Here is a 9,130-nt window from a genome sequence, read left to right as displayed (position 1 = left end):
AGTTTAATTTTTTTCTTTTTTTTTGCGTCAATATTATTTTCAGTGCATGAGTAAATTGGTACTAAATTACCACTCTTTGCCCTGCTAGAGATTAAATTATGAAGTCTTGTTATAAGAAAAAGTTTGTATTTAGCAACAGTACAGAAAACAAGGCAAACATTTTTAGAAGATGCCTTAGAATTATTTGAATGAAATCTCTTTCCTCAGCACGGACTTCTCATTATCCTGCCCTTTCTAGGAATGCTTGCCAATTTATGGGTTCCCCAGTTTCTGGAGGGTTTGCAGAATCAGGTTCAAAATTTTAGAAGCTGATCCTCAGAGCTTCTCTGAAACCTAGCTATGACCTACAGGTTTGTCTGCTACTGGCAAGTAGCTAAAGTGCAATAGTGCCAGATTCCCTTTCAGAATAACATGGAATGAGGTGTTCAGATTGAGTTGCTGGCTAAGATAACCCTATATTTGTAGTTAGTGATCTTGATTCTCTGGCCCAAATTTACCTCGGTAAAAGATAAAGCATGATTTGGTGGGCCCAGAAGTGGAAAGGCTGTATGTTTAAATAAATGTATTAAGTTCTTGTGCTGTAAGGATAATTAAGATCATTAAACACTTATACCACAGAAAGCTTGAAAGGAATAAATGTAATGTAGTGCAAAGTGCCCTTTTGAGAGTCTAGTAAATCCTATTTTTTCATTTTCTGTGGTAGCCAAATCTCCACTTACATAAGGAAGAAAGACACACCCATTTAGCAAGAATAATTGCAACTGGCAATTTTATGTATTGTCCAGCTAGACAGTCCTCTCCCTCTTAACTATTATTATGCAATTAAGCCTCAGAAAAGCATGATGAGGGAGGTAATGGTCATGTATTGATCACTCTGACTTTCAGCAAGAGGCAACCACTCCCAGGGTGGAGAAATCACAATGCACCCAGTACTTGTGACAATTTAGGACAAAGGAATAAGAATTCATTATTCAGCTTAACTGCATGAAAAGAAAAAAAAGGAGGAGACGAGATTTGTCTGGAACAACTGTGCAAGTATCCTATTCATACATAAAGACTTGTGATATATTAACTGAGAAATCCACTATAAGTACAACATTGGTTTTGTGAGTCATCAGGGAATTAGCACCAGCAACAGCCCAGTGGCTCTTCCACTATTGTGTGACATTAATTTAGTCCTGACTCAAAACCAAAGTCAGTACCTTTTGTACCACAGTAGCATTTTCAAAGGTGTATTGGTTTTTAATTCAAGTGTTGATTGCCTGAAGCTTTGAAAATGTGAACATCACATAAAATGATTTTTCGTCTATCAGAAATTTTCCATTGTATGCCATGTGCCAAAGAACAGGAGGCCATTATAGAGAGGAATGTGTCTGAGCACACCTTGGTGATATCTCTTTTTTGTCTCATTAATGCTGCAAGAGATGGACCAAAAACGGATGATGTGTTATGGGCCACTACCAGTAGTCTTTGCACATCTTCTAGGATCAGGATCTGTGGGGTGGAGAGCTATTTTTATTTTAAGAACAGACCCAGGGTCTGTAACAAGGCTCCCACTACCCCTGTAAGCTCACAGACTTTTGTATAAGAGAAAAAGTAGGGAAACTACATCAGAAATCTCTTTTTTCTTTTTTTCTGTGTTTGCTGCATGTGTATTTTTGCCTATGGAAAATGCTCTCAATTCACCTCCCTTTTGAATTATCCACATTAACATCTTTTTTTTCTTTTTTTTCTTGAAAGCTCTTGACATGCTCAACAGGAATTTTCTACTCCTCTCTTCTCTCATGTTCATGACTCAAATACAACCAAAGATTTAACTACTATCTTGTTCAGTACTCTTCAATTCTGATACAATCATCAGTCTCAACCCATAGCACGTTAAACAAACCAGTTCCACCCTGTATCTTTCTCCTCTTGGAGTCTCTACTTATATAGGCAGATCTGCTTCATAAAACTGGCAAATAGCTGTTTACCAGCAAGCCAAAATCTGCAAAATATCCCACAATGCAGATTCCTTTCTGGTGGTAGTCATGTTAAATGCCTAAAATGTCTGTTACACTGGCAAGCCTCTGTTAGAACATCACTGATGTTAAGAATTACAAACAATTACACAAGTGGGAATTTTGCACTTACAGAAGAAGCCTGTTTTATATTGAGAAGTGCAGCCTTTCCTTTTAATACTAACAGGTCTCCAACTATCTGGTCCTAAAACCATGCCATTTTTTTTACAAAGAAAATCGACTCCAGGCACTTTCTAGAGCTTAACATTTTTATTGGAGGTTTGATATTCCCACTCTTTTTTTATTCTTCTTTTTTTTTTTTTTTTTCTTTTAAAACAAATGCATATTTGTTTTAATTTGAATTTCCAAAGCACAAGAAGATCCCAAACCATTTTTAACAAGTAACCTCTCCAAAACATTTCTATGCTTGCATTTTGAGGAACAGTAAAATCGTATATACAGGGCAGGTTGCTGTCATTCTATTGCTGTGCTCTGTGTAATGAGCGAGTGGCAAATTTGTGGGAGCTCTGAGGATGTCATGAAATAGCTGTATCCCCACACTTTCCTTTGTCTCCCTTCAGCTATCTTTTTAAGTCAGGCTTCCTGACCTTACCTCTCCATGGGAGAAGCAGGATTTCACAATTCTCCTTCAATTTTACTGGGCTGCAGGACACTGTCTCTATAGTAACTGTGCTAACCTGGACAGTCTGAATGGATTTGCAGCTTTTCTTTCAGAGAGGTAATGAGTACTCCACTTAATTAAAAATGGAATGTTATTTAAAGATTTAAATACTCAATTTTTAATATTTGAAACAAAGGGATTTGAAAAGAATAGTCTATATGCGTATAGAGTGTAATCTAGCCAAATTTTTCTGTAAACTTTAACAGTATCTTCCATCAGCCTGCTCAGACACAAATCTTGACTGTTCTGAAACAGATCTCTTAATCTCTCCTGTGTAGTCTTTTATTTGTTTGTTTGTTAATTTCTTCCTCTGCCTGCTTGAACTTCCACCATTTTATGTGAGTTGCATTTCCAGACTGAGTAGGGCATCAAATGAATCTCCTAGGCCATTACAACAGATATTAACTGTTTCTAAATCCCACATTCTTCTAATAAGCACCCCACTTAAAAATATTCTCTGTCTTTTCCCCTTCTTTTTCCTGAATCCTACCTGATGAACTCACTTATTTGGAAACCAGTAGCCAAGCCAACATACTGTATTCATAAATTATTACAGAGAACTCCACTTTCATCACAGCAGCTGCGGGACTTCCTGCAGACCCAGCTTTGAGAGCACAGTTATGAATTATGTATTAGAGAGTCTTTATGTCTTCCCCTCTAGATAGTGCTTTGGGGTTCTGATAACCTATTTAACCTGTATTTATATTCGTTTGTTGCATTTTGCCAGTGTTGATACTGAGGGTCATCAACAGTTCTAACGTGGGTCACCAACAGAAGCTTAGCTCTACAGAGCATCAAGGAAATGCTCTCTTGGATCAGTAAGGCACCAAAACTTGTTGCTACTATCATCAAAGTGAGTCGTCCTCATGATGGTACAGTTTTAATTGATTTTTCATGTTTTGCAAATTTAACATGCTTTGTGATTTTCTGGAATGCCATTTTACAGAAGATCCGTTGTCTATTCTGGAGAGGAAAATTTTTACATGGCATTAGCAGAGGCATTCTCTTTGAGTCAGTAAAGAGGTTTCCCAGCAACAGTAACATTGTAGAGGTGCTATCAGATAAAATATAAAATCACAGACCTGAGCACTTGCTATCACCAAGCATCCCCTTGCACTTAGCACAAGATTGAAGGTGTTAGTTCCATTTTCCTGGCCAGATTTCCCTGTGATATTTAAATGCCACATGCAGCTTCATCCTTTCTTAGAGTTCCAGCTCCTGGATTGCCAGTTTCCAGCCAGGACTATGGAAAAGTGAAATTGTGTTTGAGATATTCATTCATCTGGACTAGTAAACAAAAGACAGTCTTGAAATTAAAGTATTGTGATGCTCTGGACATCACAAATGGCTGTGATAAGCCCCTCATTTAGTTCCTACCCTTAATGCTAGCTCTTCATGCATTTCCCTTTTCTTGCTTGCTTAACTGTACATAAAGAAAGAATAGGTGATATGAATACTGGAACAATTATCAGTTTCCAAGGGAAGATCTTCATTTTGGAGAGTTTGCAGTTGCACTGAATAACTGCGTGTCTGCTGCCACATTTTTCTTTGTCTTTCTCAGCTCTGCAGTCTGCTCTCTGGCACAATCTGTTTTTTGACACCAGATAGCTCAGTTTAGACTGACAAGCCTCAGAAGCCATGCAAAAGTGAATTCTGAGCAGAGGCTTAAACTGAGTCTCAGCTGTGGTGTGAATGAGAGAGACATTTTCTATCAAAACTTGCATCAATATTCCTGTCATACACACTGTATTTTATCTGCATTTTGGATGGTCTGACAGATATTATATGAACTTTGTCTAAAAGTTACCTCATTGTTTAATTAACACTTATGTCATATTTTAACACCTACAGATATTTCAAGCATATTCATTTGTAGAAATAAAGTCATATGAACTTCTCAGATCAAGGAATTGTGTCATTATAGCTATGTCCGGCATATATTATGGATTGAAATCCATTCTGATTAGGTGTGGGTGTTCTGTTTTGATAGCAGTGCTGAACAGCACCAATTTCACATTTTTGCAAGTGCAAATGCTTGTATGTGCAAATTAAGTTTTTGTGTTCTCTAATAAAGCTTTACAAATTTTGCAGGCACAATTATGGGTCTCTTAAAAATATCTTAAAAAAAATTTTCTCAGCAGGAGAACTCTGTTACCGAGTTCTAAAATAGTTACCTTTACTTAAAACTCTTACATGCTTAAAATATAGTCAAATGGTTTCAGAAGTCACTGTACAAATCTTGTGAGGCCACTAATCAAATTAACATGATGGCGTGTGAAAAAATCAGCACATATAAAAGTTTATTGGATGTAATCAGTTAATTGATTAAAAAGACATAGCAAAATAATCTAGTAATTAGAGCATCATGTATAATCTGTGCAACATCATGGTAAGAACTTTCAAAATGATTAAATAGAAGCCAGTAAAAAACCCTGAAAATTAGGTGAAATGGATGGATTGATAATGTGTTTTTTTTGAAAATTAGTTCTCCTACTATTGCTCAAAAAATGCATCAATAGAAAGAAGATCAGAAATAACTGTTTCTTCCTTTTGAAAAAAATACCTTAATGACTTTGAAAAAAATAACCTAATGAAAACACTTTGTGCTTGCTCAAAATAATGAAGAAGTTTGTCATTCTTTAAAGAAAAAGTTTTGTTACTTAAAAATAGTGAGTGAAAACATTTCCATATACTGAAAAAGAAATGTTCCAGGGGAAATTTTGTCCTGATATACTAAGTTTTGTTTTCTTATTGGTCCTGGCCACTTTCTTTGTACATGTCCCTGAGACATGTATATTGCCCTCAGTGCTTCCTAGAAGCCAAAAACCAGCCAGTGTTACTGATTCTATAACCTCTGGTAATCATAAGGAACTGTGGAGGAGGAAAGTTCTTTGACAGCTCTTTATAGAATGACAATGAGAAATACAGTAATCCTAGACCTTTTGGTCAGGACCCCACAGGTTTCATATAACTGCATTTTAAGGCCAGGAGTCATCTTTAGGCAATGCAGACAAAATTAAGGGTCAAGAATCTACTGCTTGAACATATAGAAGCCAGTCTATTCTGAAGCCCAAGATAGAAAGAAAGATAATGGGAAAACAGTTAGTCACTTGCTAAGAGTGTGATGGTGATAGTTTCATCATCAGATGGATACTCTACAGCCAACCAAAGTTGAGAACACAGAGCACAGTCTATCCTATGCTACTGTCTGCAGGGTCGGTGGAACTCTAAATCTACCTGTGTTCTAGGGTCCTAGTTAACATTTTGCATAGACCTAATAATAATTTTACGGTTGCTCAGAGCAAATCTAATGGTCCCTGAAAACTTATTTAATATGAGGAAGGGAAGCAATTGTATGAAAACAGTATTTACCCAAAAGACTAGAATGACTCATTAGATACATTTATATGTGGGTTTTTTTTCACTTTACAGTGCATTATTGAAAATAAATATAAACTTTAACAGCTCTCCTGAAACCACTTAATCCATCATATACTTTCTCTGTACAGTTCTGTGGTTTACTGTTGTGAAAGTACAAAAAAGCTATGCAGTGCAAAATACAATTCTTATTAACTACAGTTACTGTTTCCAGTAAAACATTTTGATAAAAATATCTCAGGCTTTTGAGTTAGCCTCAGGATTATGAGCTTTTCAAATTCTTTTAAAATTACTACTATATATTTTACACCAACCATTTGCCGAATTTGATTTCTCTCAAATCAGACTAATGTTTGTGATACAGCAGAAAAGTGAAGAAGTAAAAAATGCACATTCAGTACAGGAGTAGGAAGTTTACAACAGTTTTGCAAATTAAACCTTTTATATCTCTTAATAAAGAGTTAGAAAAAGCAATATATTAATTGACTAACTGTGCTAAGTTTTTATTAAGAGGATACTTCTGTGAGTGCACTCACAGAGTAATTTGTGCACTGGGCCCTAAAGCCAATGGGCTGGTTCTGCTAAATATGTACTCTACCTTGAGATAACTAAGAAAGCAAGTAAAAAAAAAAAAAAAAAGTAGAATTATAATATTTTGCATTATTTATATTTATCACAGACAAGCAACTAATTGAGGATTGTTTTTGAAATTAGATATTTTGATAATTTTGCAGCCTGATTTTTCATAGATGCAGAGCATCCATAAACCTAATTTAGACACAGTAGTCATATGGTATTGTTATTAGCCATACAGAAAACAAAGCAATAACGCAACAACAACAAAACAATAAAAAAATTCTCTGCACCACCCCCCCCTCCAAAAAACAAGCACCCAAAAGCAAAGAAACAAAAACAACAGGGAAAAAATTGAGCAATTATTCCTTTGGTGTTTGACAACAATTTAAATTTAAGGAAATGAAAATTGAAATATCTAACTACTTAGGATGAAACATACAGGATACTCATAGATAACAGTGAAATAGTTAAAAAGATGTTGCTCATTGCTGAACACTTATGCTACATTTGTGAAATTGTTAGCTTTTTGGATATTAGGTGCAAGAAAGTGCAAAGAATATTTAGTCAACTGTTACAGTACCACATTACAAAAAGTATTTCTAGACCACAAAGGCCACAGCTGTTATAATTTGTATTAAGATAAATGTATACACAAAATAGCTTTTCAATCTCCGTATACATATCTACGTATCTATATCAGCATCACAAAACCACTGGGAAAATGATCTAGGCCATATTGTATTTTAAATATTAGACAACTAGAGAGAATAGAGAAATGAAATTCTGAAAGGTAGCTCTGTATTTATGGTGATGAAAATACAACCTTGAAAAGGAAGGATCAGTATTTAGCATTACCAACCCTCCCTGGGAAATGCATTTCTCTCTAGAGGCAATGGATAATAACTTTGAACAGATGTGAAAAAACTTCAGTTGGAAGTTTTTTTTAACCATTATCGTTAGTGCTTTTAATAATAAAAAAGGAATATCTGAAAGCTCTATTTGCTTATTTGGCTTTCCTTTTTATGTGTATGAAATCATTTTGAATTACTCCTTTTTGTTGCCTTAAAAAAAATCTAAAATGTTAAGAACAGCCTTCTCAGCATCTCCAGAGCAGTCGAAATGTTTTAAGGCATAACTGACTGCTGTAGGGATCAGTTAAAGGAATGGAGATGGCCGGATCTTTATTAACTCATTTTGTGTCAATCCGGCCAAACTAACAAATGCCAAGGTGTTCTTTGCTCCAAAGACCCTTTTCCCCTTCGTAATCAGATTGATTTCCACAAATTTTTCCATTTGCATAAAACAATCTTTCATTTTTCTCATGTATGACAATTCCATAAAAACACTGTTTTGAAAAAAATACTATTCTCACATGCATCTCTAAATCTTACAAAGAAAAAGCCACCACTCCAACATTTTCCTAGTTGCAGTTCAGCTTCCAAAATCTAAGGTCCAACCATTCAGTCTTTTCTATGCTCTTAGTAATAAATAAATAAATAAATAAACAAATAAATAAATAGTCTGAGGTTAGAATGTTAAAAAAAGTTAAATCTACAAAATAATATTCAGTTCTCTTCCAGTTTTTATATCAGCTCACTCAGCAGATGATTTGTTGTAGTTTCTCTCAGTGTGTATTCCAATAAATGAATTGTATTGTTTATAAAATTATTACATTTCAATTTCTTTTTCCGTATATTTATACAAAGCACAACTCAAATTCATTTTGGACATCTAATTTGAGGTAACAAGTGAGGGACCAGAGACACGAGCTACGTATTCAGTTAAAAGTACTTCAAACAATCTAACGGTCTCATACTAAATAAAGAAAGATAAAGACGTTTTTTTGTAACCACAGCTTTTGTTCATGTTTTTGAATACCTAAAATTCATAAAATAGTTTATGTCACATCAGAGCATATTCACACCTACAGTTTGGCCTGATTAAAGACTGAATACGGGATGCAAAATGCACACAGCAAACAGGCTCTACTGAAGTGCTAGATGCATCGGCTTGGGAGACCTTTACATTTCTGTGGAGCTACAGCGACCTCCACAGAAATCCACATAGACACATTTACTGTCCATAATGACACACTCACATCTGTTGTTCAATGTCATGCAGAGCTAGTGGTTAACTGAAGAAAAACTGCTATCAAATACAACTGCTGGCCTTGGTGCACATGGTAGCTATGCCAGACAGTTTAATGAGTTCCTGTAGGTGCAGCAGGCATCCTGATTGCTGGAATATTATAACTGCATAGATCCAGTCACGGGACCTCTTCCATAAAGGCTGAACTATAACCCAGTGAAGCCTGTAGGTCCTACTCAGACAATGTGGCTTCAGAGGACATTTGATCAGTTTCCACCCTGTTCAAAGAAAGAACTTCAAATAGTCAAAATGTGACAGTAATTACTGTTGTTGTTTTTCTTCTTCTTTTTCTTTGTCTTTGTCTTTCTTCACCTTCTTCTTCCCCTTTCTTTTTCTTTTTGTTTTT

Source organism: Meleagris gallopavo, chromosome 1, assembly GCF_000146605.3.
Source record: "Meleagris gallopavo isolate NT-WF06-2002-E0010 breed Aviagen turkey brand Nicholas breeding stock chromosome 1, Turkey_5.1, whole genome shotgun sequence".
NCBI classification, from domain to species: Eukaryota; Metazoa; Chordata; class Aves; order Galliformes; family Phasianidae; genus Meleagris; species Meleagris gallopavo.
This window is presented reverse-complemented; position numbering follows the sequence as displayed.